This window comes from Oryctolagus cuniculus, chromosome X, assembly GCF_051225735.1.
Source record: "Oryctolagus cuniculus isolate XC-2025 breed Fujian yellow rabbit chromosome X, ASM5122573v1, whole genome shotgun sequence".
Lineage (NCBI taxonomy): Eukaryota > Metazoa > Chordata > Mammalia > Lagomorpha > Leporidae > Oryctolagus > Oryctolagus cuniculus.
Window position 1 is genome coordinate 45,461,118 of NC_142888.1, and position 15,147 is coordinate 45,476,264.

Below are 15,147 nucleotides of genomic sequence, written 5' to 3' on the forward strand. Positions count from 1 at the left end.
CCATTACAGATTTGACTTGAAGTCTATTTTTCTGCTATAAATATTGTCACTCCTGCTATCTTCTGGTTACCCTTTACATGGATTTTTCCATTCATTTCAGCCTAAAATCTAAAGTGAGCTTGTTGTGGACAGTGTGTAGTTTAGTAATGTTTGTTTACCCATTCAGGCACTTTATGTCTTTTGATTGGTGAGCTTAATCCATTTACATTAATGGAGCAACAGATTAAGTTTTCTCTTGCAATGCTGGACTTCCATATAAGAGTGCCAGTATCAGTCCTGGCTACTCTGCTTCCCATGCATATTCCTTCTAATGAGCCTGGGAAGGCAGCAGATGAAGGCCCAAGTGCTTGGACCTCTGTCACTCATGTGGAGACCTAGTTGTAGTTCCTGGCTGCTGGCTTTAGCTTGGTCCAGCTCTGGCTGTTCTGGCCATTTGGGGAGTGAACCAGCTAATGGGAGAGCTTTCTTTCTCTGTGTCTCTGTCTCTCTCACTCTGTGCCTTTCAAATTAATAAATGAATCTTTAAAAAAGTTTAAATATATATATACATATATACATTTATTTATTTGAAAGGCATAGCAAGAGAGAGAGAGACAGAGAGAGACAGAGACAGAGAGAGAGAAAGAACAAAGATCTTCCAACTACTGGTTCACTCCCCAAGTGGCCGGAACTCCATCTGGATCTCTCAAATCAGTGATGGGGGCCTAAGCAGTTGAACCATCTTCTGCTGCCTTCCCAAGTGCATTAGGCTGGAGCTAGATCAGAAGTGGGCAGTTGGTACTGATACAGGGCTCGATATGGGATGTCAGTGTAACAGGCAGTGGCTTAACCCACTGTGCCACGATGCAGGCCCTCATAAATCTTTTTTAAAAAAAATAATGAGATTAAATCAGAAAAGAAGAATAGTGATTAATAGAGGCTTGGAGAGGTGGGAGGGATAGATAGTTTGGATTAAAAAAATAGGGGAGGTTGGGTGTGGTTTACAGATTGTGACAAATATACTAATATAAGATGTTAATAATAGGAGAAACTGGGTGTTGGATGGGTGAGAACTCATTGTACTCCACAATTTTTGTCTTGTAAATTTGAAACTATCCTGACATTTTAAAAAGTAATTTTTGACAGATAAGGATTAACCACTGCCATTTTGTTAGTCATTTTCTGTTCGTCTTGCAGTTCTTTTAGTTTTATTAGTTTTTTTTTTTTTGTAGCATCTTTCTTGTCTTGCTGTTTTCATTTTGCTGGTTATTTAAAATAACTTTATTTACTTATTTTATTTATTTGAAATGGAAAGTGATGGGGAGACAGAGAGAGAGAGAGGGAGAGAGAGCAAGCAGAGAGAGGAGAGAGGGAGCGTGTGTGTGTTAAAGAGCGATCTTCCATCTACTGTCTTATTTCAACAGTTAGGGTTGGGCCATAAAGAGCCAAGAGCCCATAAATCAATCTAGGTACTCCACTTGAGCCATCTGCTGCCTCCCAGGATGCACAGGAGCTGGGACTCAAGCTGGCACTCTGATATGGGATGGAGGTATCATGAATGATCCCTTAACCCACTATACCACAATGCATGCTCCTGTTTGTTTTGTTTTTGTATTAAGATGCTTTGATTCTTATTTCTTTTTGTTTTGTATGATCTCTGGGTATTTTTGCAGTTAATTTGAGCCTTACATGAATATCTTACAGCTTTTTAAACTAATAGCAGCTTAATTTCAATCACACAAAAATTCTACCCTAACGTTTCCTCCCTCCACACATACTTTATGTCATTGTTATCACAATTCATATTTGTTCATATTGTCTACCTTTTAATACATTTTTAGTTGTGGTTATTTTGAATAGTTTTGTTTTTTAAACTTTCACAATAGAATTAAAATTTGTTTAACTACCACCATTATATAATACCATATTCTGTACTTGTCTGTACACCCACTTTTAATGATGAGCTTAATACTTTCTTTGCTATAGTAGTTGACATCCTTTCATTTCAGCTTGAAGAACTCTCTTCAGCATTTCATATAAGGCAGGTCTAGTGGTGAATAATTCTCAGGTTTTATTTGCCTGCAAAAGCCTTTATTTCTCCTGCTTTTTTGAATAAGTGTTTTTTCTGGCAGATTTGTCTTTTTTAGTTTCAATATATCACCTTGCTCCTTTCTGGTCAGCAAGGGTTCTGTTGAAAAATCTACTCCAAGTCTTTATAACGATTCCCATTTGTGTTACAAGTCTATGCTATGTCACTTTTGGAAAGTTCTCTGTCTTTTGTAAATTTGATTATTATATGTCTAAGTGTGAATTTCTTTGGGTTCATCACATTTGTTGTTCTTAGACTTCTCAGATGTGGATGTCAATCTCCTTCCGTGGGTTTGTGATGTGATTACTCAAATATTATTTCTTTGAATAATATTTCTTGTGTTTGCTTTCTCTTTTCTCCTTGTGAGAGTCCATGTGACCCAAAGAGGACTCCTTGTCCCATCAAGGTACACTTGGTAATTTCCTTAGTATTTGTTCAGGATTTTCTCCCAATATTTCTTTATGTTCCTCTGAAATATCAGCAGTGGCCTGTGTTCTAGTTCACTGATCCTTTCTTTTGCTTGATACAGTCTGCTACTGAACCCTTCCAGTGTGTTTTTCAACTCAGTATTTCTTCAGTCCATTATCTCTGTTTGGCACTTTTAAAAAACTTTGTTGAAATTTTCATTTTGTTAATGTGTTGTCCTTGTGACCTCAGTGAGTATCTTTATGAAAGTTAATTTTAACTCTTTCAGTTAAGTCATAGAACTCTATTTCATTATGTTTAGTTTCTGGAGATTTATCTTTTCCTTTTGTTTGGAACATCTTCCCTTGGTTCTTCATTTTCTTTGAGTATCTATGCTGGTGTTTATTCACTGAACAAAGCCTGCACTTCTCCCAGTCTTTACAGTTTGGAGAAGATTTTCATAAGTGAAAGGAGGCAGAAGAAGGAGCAACAGATTTTGGAAGCACGGACAAGATTTAGCCCAGTGTTGCTCACTTTGAAGATGGGGCAAGAGGGCCATGAGCCAAGGAATGTGGGCAATATCTAGAGACTATAAATATAGGGCAAGGAAATAGATTAGTCACTAGAACATCCAGAAAGGAACATAGCTCTGCTGGACTCTCTAGGTTATGCTACTGTGACCTGTTTTTGACTTTTGAACTATAGATATGTCAGACAGTAAATTCATATTGTTTTAAGGCACTAAGTTTCGGTAGTTTGTTAACAGCAGAAAAAGAAACTAACGTACCCTTTACAATTGAGAACAAGGCAAGGATGGCTTCTCCTACCACTCTTACTCAACAGATTACTAGAATTTCAATAAGGCAAGGAAAAGAAATCAAATAGTCTGGAAAGGATAAAAACAAAATCTTCTTGATTTTCAGATGACATAATTGTCTACATAGAAAATACTCAGGCATGTACAAACAAACTCCAAAACCTTAAAACTAATAAGTGACTTAAACAAGGTCACAGGATACAAGGTCTGCACATAAAAATGAAGAATATTTCCATATACTAACAATGAACATAAAGAAACCAAAATTAAAATCACAATAAGGTTTTCAACTGCTATAAAGAAAATGAAACATATATATATATATAAACTTAAAGTGTATGCCCAATATGTGTGCTGTAAGCTAGAAAATGCTGATAAAAAATTAATAAACATATATGCAAATTCTATTCTGGCACTGGAAGACTCAACATGGTAGATACTAATTCTTCTCAATTTGTCCTATATGTTTGATGACATTTCTGTCAAAATCTCAGCATGTTGTTTGTAAACATAGACAAGGTTATCTTTTAAAATTTTTATTATTTATTTATTTATTTTTGAAAGATTTATTTATTTATTTATTTGAAAGGCAGAGGCAGAGAGAAACAGAGAAATGTCTTCCATCACTGGTTCACTCCCCAAATGGCTGCAATGGCTGGAGCTGGGCCAGTCTGAAGCCAAGAGCCAGGAGCTTCTTCCTAGTCTCCTATGTGGGTGCAGGGGCCCAAGGACTTTGGCCATCTTTTACTGATTTCTCAGACCATAGCAGAGAGCTGAATCAGAAGTGGAACAGCTGAGACTCTAACTGGCATCCACTTGGGATGTCGGCACTGCAGGCGGTGGCTTTATCTGCTATGCCACCATACCAGCCCCCGACAAGCTTATTCTAAAACTTATGTAGAATGATCCACAGGTCCTAGAGTTACTAAAATAATCATGATAAAGGAGAATAAAGTGAGAATTATATTACCCAATATTAAAGTTTATGATACATCTTCAGTAGTCAAGGTAGTGTGGTATTAGAATACTAGACACATGGGTCAAAGTAACAGAAAGAGAATCTTGAAATAAATAAACACAAATATGTTCAACTGATTTTTTTCTTTACAGAAGTTCAAGAGCAATTCAACAAAGGAAGGAGAGCCTTTCCAATGATGATGATGGAGCAATTGGACTTCTGTAAGCAAAAATAATGAAACTCACACTCGTACCTACAAACAACTTAAAATAGAACATAGGCTTAAATGTAAAACTTAAAACACTAAACTTTTAAGGAAACAAAGGATAAATTTTTCAGAATCTGGGGTTTGGTTTAGAGTTCTTAGAATTGACATAATTGACTACAAGTAGAAAGATTTTTCTGCTGTATTCCAGTCATGAGGTAAGAGATAGAGCTGGAAAACAAACCATGGGTTTCTTTCCTCAAGTCTACTCCATTTTGCAATAATCTACTATATATTTTTTGAAGAACTAGAAGATCTGAATTTGAAGCTTCCAAACATAAAGAAATAATGGTAATTCGAGTCTTTTTTTTTTTTTTTTTTTTTTTTTTTTTTTTTTTTTTTTAGTTTTTGACAGGCAGAGTGGACAGTGAGAGAGAGAGAGAGACAGAGAGAAAGGTCTTCCTTTTGCTGTTGGTTCACCCTCCAATGGCCACCACGGCTGGCGTGCTGCGGCCGGCGCATCGCGCTGATCCGAAGCCAGGAGCCAGGTGCTTTTCCTGGTCTCCCATGGGGTGCAGGGCCCAAGGACTTGGGCCATCCTCCACTGCACTCCCTGGCCACAGCAGAGAGCTGGCCTGGAAGAGGGGCAACCGGGACAGAATCCGGCGCCCCGACCGGGACTAGAACCCAGTGTGCTGGCGCCGCAAGGCGGAGGATTAGCCTATTGAGCCACGGCGCCAGACTGAGTCATCTTAATTATCGGTATACATTATTTGCATGTATGAAATATTACACTATACCACATAAATATGCATAATTAATATATGCTATTTAAAAATAAAAATAAAAAAAATCTATTACATTTTTCAGACTAAAATTAGGATCCATGGAATGAGAACTGATTTTTAATTGTTACTTGTGAAGTTGTTCAGATGGAAAGACATAAGAAAACAAAGTGCTTTGTTTTGCATTTAACAAATTGTTTGGCACACTCTTATTCATCCATCAAAATTATGATCAGTGGCCACCTCTCAGAAGCCATCTCTGCCTCCATCAAACAGATTATAAACAGACTGCCAAATAAACCAATTACACTTCTTTCCTCAGTAGGAGACATTTGCTCTAGGAATGGTCTGATTGTTGCATTACACTTTGATGTGGATGTGCTTTAGCTTGTCAGATTCTGCCTGCTCAGACACCTACTAGCCAGGTATTTCATTTTTTTAAAAGATTTGTTTATTTATTTGAAAGGCAGTTACAGAGAGGCAGAGGCAGAGAGAGAGAGAGAGAGAGAGAGAGAGGTCTTCTATCCACTGGTTTACTCCCCAGATGGCCAAAACAGCTGGAGCTGTGTCGATCCAAAGCCAGGAGCCAGGAGCTTCTTCCAGGTCTCCTACACAGATGCAGGGTCCCAAGGACTTGGTCCATCTTCTACTGCTTTCCCAGGCCATAGCAGAGAGTTGATTCAGAGGTGGAGCAGGCGGGACTTGAACGAGCACCCATATGGGATGCTGGCACTGCAAGCTGCAGCTTTACCCATTAGGCCACAGCACTGGCCCCCAGCCAGGTATCTCTAACGTCTTGCCTCAGCGTGATTGGGATTTGCAGTTTTAGGAACTATTTATGACTTTTATTGTCTGAGTCTATGGTCATTTGACCACCCAATATATGGATTCTACTACTGACCTTAACCCGGGACTTGGCTTCCAAGCTTTTGTACTTTCTTTAAAAAACTTCTGATGCTCAGGAATACTATTCTGGTGGTTCATGGTACGAGCTATTAAATACTGAAACACTTCCACACCAGTTCCTAAATAGTCAATTGCCTGTATAAGGAATTCCATGTAGGTGGGAGGGACTTGAGAATATGAGGGTCTACTTGCTCTCTCTGAAATCACACTGTGCCAACTTATAAAGCTATCTGAGTGGTAAACCAATCTGAGATTTTTAGGAAATCACAGGTTAGCCTTGTCATCAGATAGACTTGAATTCGAGTGTAGGTTCTGATATGCACTAGTTCTAGTTGTGTGACCTTTGGCAAGTCATTCAATCGAGTTGCAATTTCCTGGTTTATAAAATTGAGATAATGCTATCATCATGTTTTTAGATGAAATAAATTCACTGGTCCAACAAATACTGAGGACTTACTCTGCCAGGTACGGATCCAGGTTTTTGCTCCTCAAATTGTGGTCTGTGGCCTGACAGCATTGGCATTACTCGGGAACTTAATAGAAATGCAGAATCCAGGTCCCCACCAATGAGTCAGAATCTGCATTTTAACAACAGCCTCAATTGACATTAACATATGAGAAGAACTGCTCCAGATGGGCTGCAGCCCTTGAATATGGACATTGTCTTTCCTATAGGAAAAACGTGGTTGAGATATGGGCATCTTGGATTTGGTCTTCTGGAGTTATGGAGTGAGAATAAAAATAATTTTGCCCTGAAAGGCGGGGGGCCACCAGCAGAAAGCCTGCCTGGGCTAGGAAGGAGCCACTAGGAAGGGGTTGTTCCTCTGAAAGACAGAAGCTGCAACCAGCTCCACCTGATTGCTGCACTGTGAGAATGGCATCCTAGGACTGCCAGGCTTTCTAATTTTTCAAGGGAATAGCTGAAAATTCAAAAATCCATGGTGAAGAGGATGAGCTTCACTCAGAGAGAATCCAGATTCTTTCACTCCTAACTGCAGATAGGTACTGTCTTGGTATACAATGAGTACTCTGTGCTCCAGTAGCATCTGTATTATCTAAGAGTCTGTAGAAATGCTGAGTCCCAGGCCCTATTCCAGACTTTCTGAATCAGAATCTACTTTTCAGTAAGATCTTCAGTGACTTGCATGCACAACAGAGTCTGAGAAACTGCTTCGAAGCTGTAATAAGCAAGACAGACAAGGCGTCTGGTCCCCACAAGTCTAGTGGGAAGAGACGGTGCAATAGGTCTGTACCTAATAAATAAAGAAGGCAATTTTGGATGGTGATAAGTACTACAAAGAAAATAAAATGTTCAGAATGACTTCTTTATTCACACGGATGGTGCTTAAACAAACCACTAGGGGGACCCAAACTGAGATGGTTAGACACACTGGGGACTAGTTGGGCATCTCTCCATATGACTTCTTTATATATATATATATATATGAAACTTTTATTTAATAAATATAAATTTCATAAGTATGACTTTTGGATTATAGCGGTTCTTACCCCCATACCCACCCTCCCACCCCCAAACCATCCCACCTCCTACTCCCTCTCCCATCCCATTCCTCATTAAGATTCATTTTAATTATTTTTATATACACAAGATCAACTGTACTAAGTAAAGAGTTCAACAGTTTGCACCCACACAGACACACAAATTATTAAATACTGTTTGAAGACTAGTTTTACTGTTAATTCTCATAGTACAACACATTAAGGACAGAGGTCCTACATGGAGAGCAAGTGCACAGTGACTCCTGTTGTTGATTTAACAATTGACACTCTTATTTATGACATCCATATGACTTCTTGACATGGCTAGAGTGGGCTTATTCTCAGCATGATGAGTTCAGGGTAGTCATTTTCTTCCTTCCTTCCTTCCTTCCTTCCTTCCTTCCTTCCTTCCTTCTGTTCTCCCTTTATTTCTCTTTCTTTCTTTTTCTTTTTTTACAATAAGAATTATTTACTTATTTGAAATTCAGAGTTACAGAGAGAGAGGGAGACACAGAGAGAGCCTTCCATATTCTGGTTCACTCCCCAAATGGCCACAATGACCAGGCCGAAGCCAGGGGCCAGGAACTCTATTCGGATCTCCCACATGGGTGCAGGGGCCCAAACACTTGGGCCATTCTCTACTGTTTTTCCTAGGCTATCAGCAGGGAACTGTATCAGAAGTGGAACTGGTATCCATATGGAATGCCAGTGGCAGCCTTTACCTGCTATGCCACAACACCCGTCTGGGTAGTCATATTTCTTACATGGTTGCTGGCTTCCCCCAGAATAAGCATTTGAGGAGAAAATGAGGAAACTCATTAATCCAACAGATAGTGAGGGCATACTCACTAGGCATTGTTTCAGATTCTTGCTACAAGTATCCAAAGTCACATTCTATTAGTTATAAGGGAGTTATAGGCAAAGCTCAGACATAAGGAGATAAACTGCATAAGGATGTGTATAATGGTGGTGTCATTTCTTGGGGAGTCACCTGAACAGTGCAAAAGAAAGCCAACTTTGCAGAGTTCCGGGGGACAAGCATTTCAGGCAGAAGGGACAGGCTGTTAAGCCTCATGAGACAGGAGTAAGATGGAAATATTCAAGAAATAGAAGGAGTACAATGCTGTTAAAGTATAGTGCATCATTGGAAGTCATGGATGAACCTGGAGGACAACCAATGGCTATATTATGGGTGAGGAATTCAGATTTTATGGTAATCCTAACAGAAAGGAATTGGAGAGTTTAAAGCAGGGAAGCAATGTGGCCTATCTTCTATACTGAAAGACAATTACAGCATTCTGTAAGTCAATTGTTCTGGATTCTTCAAATAGGCCAATGTCATGAAAGGCATGAAAAGGCAGAGGGTCAGTCTAGATTAAAGAAGACTGAAGGGAAGTGATAAACAAAAGCAATTTGTGAGCATTAATGGGGTCCCAAGTGGAAAACAAAGAAAGAAATATAGAAAGCACATCTTGTTTTAACTGTGGCAAATCGAATGTGGAATTTATATTAGTTAATAATGCACCAATGTTTATTTTCTTAAGTATGATAATGCTACAGGGGTTATATAGGAAACTAATCACATTTCAGAGATACAGTGTTAGTGATACTCAAATGCTTATGGGAAAATTTCAGGATGCCTATAATTAACTATTTTTGAAAATATTTAATTTATTTATTTGAAAAGCAGAGAGAGAGAGAGAGAGAGAGAGAGAGAGAGAGGAAGATCTTCCATCTGCTAGTTCATGCCCAAACAGCTGCAATGGCCAGAGCTGGGCAGATGGAAATCAGGAGCCATGAGTTTCATAAAGTTCTTTCACATGGGTGCAGAGGCCCAATTACTTGGGCCATTTTCTGCTGTTTTCCCAGTCACATTAGCAGGGAGCTGGTACCAGCCCTTGTAATGAACTTTTTAAATGGTTCTGCAGAAAAGTGTGTCTGTATGTAGGTAAATGGAATACAAGTATTACTTGAACTATTCTTCCAACTTTTCCTGTAGTTTGACATTTTCCATGATTAACATTTTTTTTGGGGGGGGGGGAGAACTTGTACGCTTCCTTCTGCATTACTTGACATATGAGAAATGATAAAAATATTTCTGAGACGATTGTAAGGCTGATCAGGTTCTAGCTAACACTGGAATACAAAAAAGCCTAATATTTATTCTTTATAGCTATTTGGGGGAAGTTAATTTGTCTGAATATTATTTTTTCAACTGTAATGAAAGTGTTAATCCTAATTTTCTTGCAGGTTAAGCTCACTTTGAAGAAGAGATCCTTTTAAGCATAATTGTATGGACCTTCCATATACTATCATGGATTTTCTTACCTAGTGAGTGCAACTATGTGTTTGTGCTTCAAAGTGGGGCAGGTCTTTCTCCTGGGTGAGCAAGAGAAATTTAACTTTCAAGGGACCAAAGATCTAGAAATTAGCAAAAGCAGTAGAAGGGCTGGTGCAAGCAAGGCAGGGAATCAAGTCCCTCCTTCGCCTGGGAAAATTGTTGTCAGCCTGCATCTCCTTTGGCTGATGGTTGGGCCACCAATAAAGCCGGGGTCCAAGGGCAACTAAATTCAATTATTCTGATCCTACTTGAACACCACCAGTTTAGAAGTCACTTTCTCTCAAGGTGTTCTGTTAATTTTATTCCCCATTCAGGGAGCTCTAACTTTATAAAGTCCTATGTTATAGTGATGTGTATTCTGTTTCCACCGTCAGCCCTCATAAGTCTTAAGTAAGAAATCCCATTTTTCCAGTGCCGTCTCAGCTTTAGGATCAATAGCCCCCACTCCTCAAATCCTCTTTCTTGAGACCTGGGTTTCTGTCTTTCCCCCAGACTACTTACTCTCTATGGGACACTTCTGATTGGTCTACAGTGCATTAAAGTGGAGGGCCTAGAACTGAACCTCAAACTTCTGTTTAGTTTTGTCACTTCCCTCCAGTTTAGTTCCTGGATATTTCCAAGAATTCAAATGCACAGGGCCAGACTCAATTCTTTAATGCGCACAACATCCGCGGTTAATGAAGTAGTCCATCGACCAGGTGACTGGCAGAGTCCAACACCTAACTGGGTAGGAAAAGTGATTCTGAAACCAGACCGCCACTACAAACAGCCTGCAGGGATTACGTGCCTTTTGCCCGCCCTCTCCCACGGTCTGTTTCGGAAAACAGCAAGCGGTGGTGATATTGCGCATGCGTCTGCCACAAAGCCTCAAAGCACCGCCCTACTCGCTTGGCAACACTTCCTGGATAGGTCTGAGGGGCCCCTGAGGCTCCCGGACGTGCAGAGCCCGCATCTCCTTCCTGCGGACTTGGAGGAGGCAAGGGGTGGGCTCTGAGCGCTGGCGGCCAATCTCAGAGTGCATTGTTGTAGGGAGGGGCTCGCTCACTGTGTGTTCCTCCCCGCCGAGTTCTGTTTGCTTTATGCCTCTCCCTGCTTGTTGTACTTCTTGTAGCACTTTTTCTTGCTAAAACGGGACGGGGGAGAGGCAGGGAAGCGACTCTTATTTCCCAACCCTGCCTCAAATCTGGTTATGAAGGGAAGAGTGTGCAGGAAGAAAGTCCAGTTTGGAAGGGATAATCATATACTGGTCTCTGTACTTTTTCCCCTTGAGTTGTCACACCATTTTTGGAGTTCACAAAAGAAGAGAGCTATATGGAACACGTGGTTTCTTCCTTCACATTCAGCCAAAGGTAGAGGGATTGAGAGAATAATGGCTATACATGCCAATGGATTTTAATACAGTATAGTCAACGTTCTTAGAAACGAGTTAACTGGATTTTGCAGGAAGCAGCTAATTTACCCTGGGAAAGTTGGGGAAAATTCGCATGTAAGATGATATTTGCAGAGCGTTTTGAAACTGAGTTTGCCAGGCATAGATGCAGGAATAGAGTATGCTGGTACATACTGAGGGAACATCAAATGCAGAGACAGATGAAAGGATAGCAAATGAATAATACTGTAAACTGTAATTCCCACGGATTTGGGCAAGTGTCAAAGGAGAGAAGTGAATAGAAGAGATAAGAAGTTTAAGAAGCTGGCTTATTCTATTGATGATTAGGCATCATTAAATAAATTCCTGTAATTAAAGTGACATAAATGGAGGGTGAAGGGGAAGTGGAAAATGAAGCTATGAAATAGGATTTTTGCTAAATCATAAAAACAGCCTGGGAAGGCAGTAGAAGATGGCCCAAGTGCTTGGGCCCTGGCACCTCTGTGGGAGACCTGGAAGAAGCTCCTGGCCCCTGGCTTTGGATCGGCCCAGCTCTGGCCGTTGCGGCCATTTGGGGAGCGAACCCACAGATGGAAGACCTCTCTCTCTGTCTCTACCTCTCTGTCTATAACTCTATCTCTCAAATAAATAAACATTTTTAAAAGACATCACTTGGGGCAACCACATCTGATATCAGAATGCCTGGGTACAAGTCTCATTTAAAACAAACAAAAAAATAAAGGAAATAAATATATTAATCACAGATACATAAAAACAGACAAGTGAGCAGAGTAGGAATGTCTGTCTAGGGAACTAAGCTCTAGTCTCAAGTTATCTTGTCTGAGTCAACTCCTGGTTGTGTAGACCCTGAGCAGATGTGAAAGCCGCTCTGACAGGTTTTCTTCCCCCCAACCCCATGCTCTTTTACATATTTATTTATTTATTTGAAAGAGTTAGAGGGAGACACACACACACACACTGGGGGTGTAGGGGGAGGGAGAGGGAGAGGGAGAGGGAGAGCTAGCGAGCTAGCAAGCTTCTATCTGCTAATTCAATCCTCAAATGGCCACAATGGCCAGGGCTAGGCCAGGCTAAAGCCAGAAGCCAGGAGCTTCATCCCAGTCTCCCACATGGTTGGCAGGGGCCCCAGCACTTGGGCCATCTTCTGCTGCTTTCCCAGGTGCATTAGCAGGGAGCTGGATTGGAAATGGAGGAGCAGAGACTCTAACTGGTACCCATAAGAGATGCTGGTATTGTAGGCAGTAGCTTAATCTGCTTCAACACAAAGCAGGTTATGGCTATGATAGTTTTTGATTCAGACAACTAATGCGTGTTGGAGAACTACTATATGTCTGGGGACATTCTATGTAATTTTACATACATTTGATGATTTTCCTTTTTTAAAAAGATTTATTTATTTATTTGAAAGTCAGAGTTACACACAGAGAAAAGGAGAGGCAGAGAGAGAGAGAGAGAGAAGTCATCCATCTGATGGTTCACTCCCCAATTGTCTGCAATGGCCCAGAGATGTGCTGATCTGAAGCCAGGAGCCAGGAGCTTCTTCCGGGTCTCCCATGTGGTGCAGGGGCCCAAGGGCTTGGGCTGTCTTCTGCTGCTTTCCCAAGCCATAGCAAAGAGCTGGATCGGAAGTGGAGCAGCCGAGTCTTGAACCGGCGCCCATATGGGATGCTGGCACTGCAGGCAGAGGCTTCACCTGCTGTGCCACAGCGCTGGCCTCCTTTGCTTTTTTGATACCATATTTGCACCCTATACCAGGTTAACACCTATCTCCTTTCTGCAACCTCTGTTGCAATTTGGGTAAAGGAACAAAAGTACTAGATCATGAATCAGGATACTTCCATTCTAGTGCCTGTTACCACCTTGATCCACCATTCCTATTCTCGCTCTGGGACCCATTTTCCTCATCAATACAAAGGGTTTGCTTCATTTTAAAGGACTTGTTCCACCCTATCACAGAAATTTCTAAATGAGTAATATAGATGCAATGGATACTACATAGATTCTGAGCAGAAACAGGACCGTCTGAGCTGGGAAAATTAAGAAGGGCTTCTCAGAGGAAGTGAAACACAAGCAGAAAATAGTAGACAGTCAGGTATGTTATTCATAATTTGTTCTCCTTTCCTACTGCACTGAGGAGTTGAAGGGCAGGGACATTGGTACTTTGATGTATACTGTAATAGATAAAAACATGTGAAAGTACTTCATAAACTCCATAGAAAACAGAATTACAAGTATGAACTTCTGGCCAATGCGGAGATGTAGTCGGTAAGGCCACCGCCTGCAGTGCTGGCATCCCATATGGGCGCCGGTTCAAGACCCAGCTGCTCCACTTCCAATCCAGCTCTCTGCTGTGGTCTGGGAAAGCAGTGGAAGATGGCCCAAGTCCTTGGGCCCCTACACCCGCATGGAAGACACAGAAGAAGCTTCTGGCTCCTGGCTTCAGATCAGCTCAGCTCCGGCCATTGCGGCCAACTGGGGAGTGAACCAGCAGATGAAAGACCTCTCTCTCTCTGCCTCTCCTTTTCTCTGTGTGTAACTCTGACTTTCAAATAAATAAATAAATCTTTAAAAAAGTATGAACTTATTTTGAGGCGAAAATTTTGAAATGGATGCATATTTTTTCATAATACACATTTTCCATGTATTATGAAAAAACTTGTACACCAAAATAAACTGATACATTTACTTTAATTTTCCAAGAACTTTTTTGAAGTACCCTCACAGGTTTTGGAGTTGGCTGGGCCTGGAGAGGAATCTTGGTTCTTGCCACTATTACGTGACTTTTCAGATTCCTTTCTGTAAAAGCAAGATACTAGTAATACCTCTTGGAGACTGTTGCTGGGAGAGCAATTTTGTAAATGATGGGCTTAGTATAACTCCTGGAGTAGATGTCCCACATGAGGCTTTTCTTTCCCTTGCCCTTTTCCTGTGCCTCTCTGCTGCGTAATTAGGCTGACCCCGAGCTATGCAGCTGACAAGCTCTCTATCATCCCTGTCTTGTTTACAGTGCAGTTCAAAGACTGAGGCTGAATTCGGGCCCATGGAACACCTAAATTATTTGTAAAACAGTGAGAGTGTGTGGGTTAGAGTGTAACTGTTGTTCTGGTACCAAAACATTAATTCATCAAATTAATCAATTCATCATGTAAACAAGGTCCCTGCTGTTGCTCATGGCTTAGCCAGGACTGGGAGTTCTTGCTAACAGGAGGAGGGAGATTTTCATAACAAGGAACTAGTTGAAATTCCTAGAATCTGGAAATGAAAATCTGACCCTTTGTGACATTTTCTAAATAATAGTAACAATTTTCACACAATCAACACCACATTGAGAAGGAATGCCTACTTTGTGGCCATGTTTTGCTTTCTGGGCTGCTGCATTCACAAGGCTGTTGTTCTGGAAAACAACAACAGCAATGAAACATGCAGGAGTTCTTTTTGAATATAAATAGAGTAGGCAAAAGTATAGTGGTAGGCAGGGGAACCTGTGGCGTGATGGGGTACAGTGGATAGTGGGGAGGATCCTATACAGTATAAATGTCCATACCCATCCACATATGTGCATAAGTCCCCTTTCTGTGGCACAACAGAGAAACATGCATGTCTGCAATGCATCTCTGCTGCATAGTTTAGGCTGACCCAGAGCTACGTACCCAACACGCTCTCCAGTCCAAAGAAGCTGATGTGCATGCAGATGTGGATGACTAAAAGCTGGCTTTGCTACTGCACAAGAGATGAAACCTGATTGCCTTAGACATCCCCATTCTGGCACTGA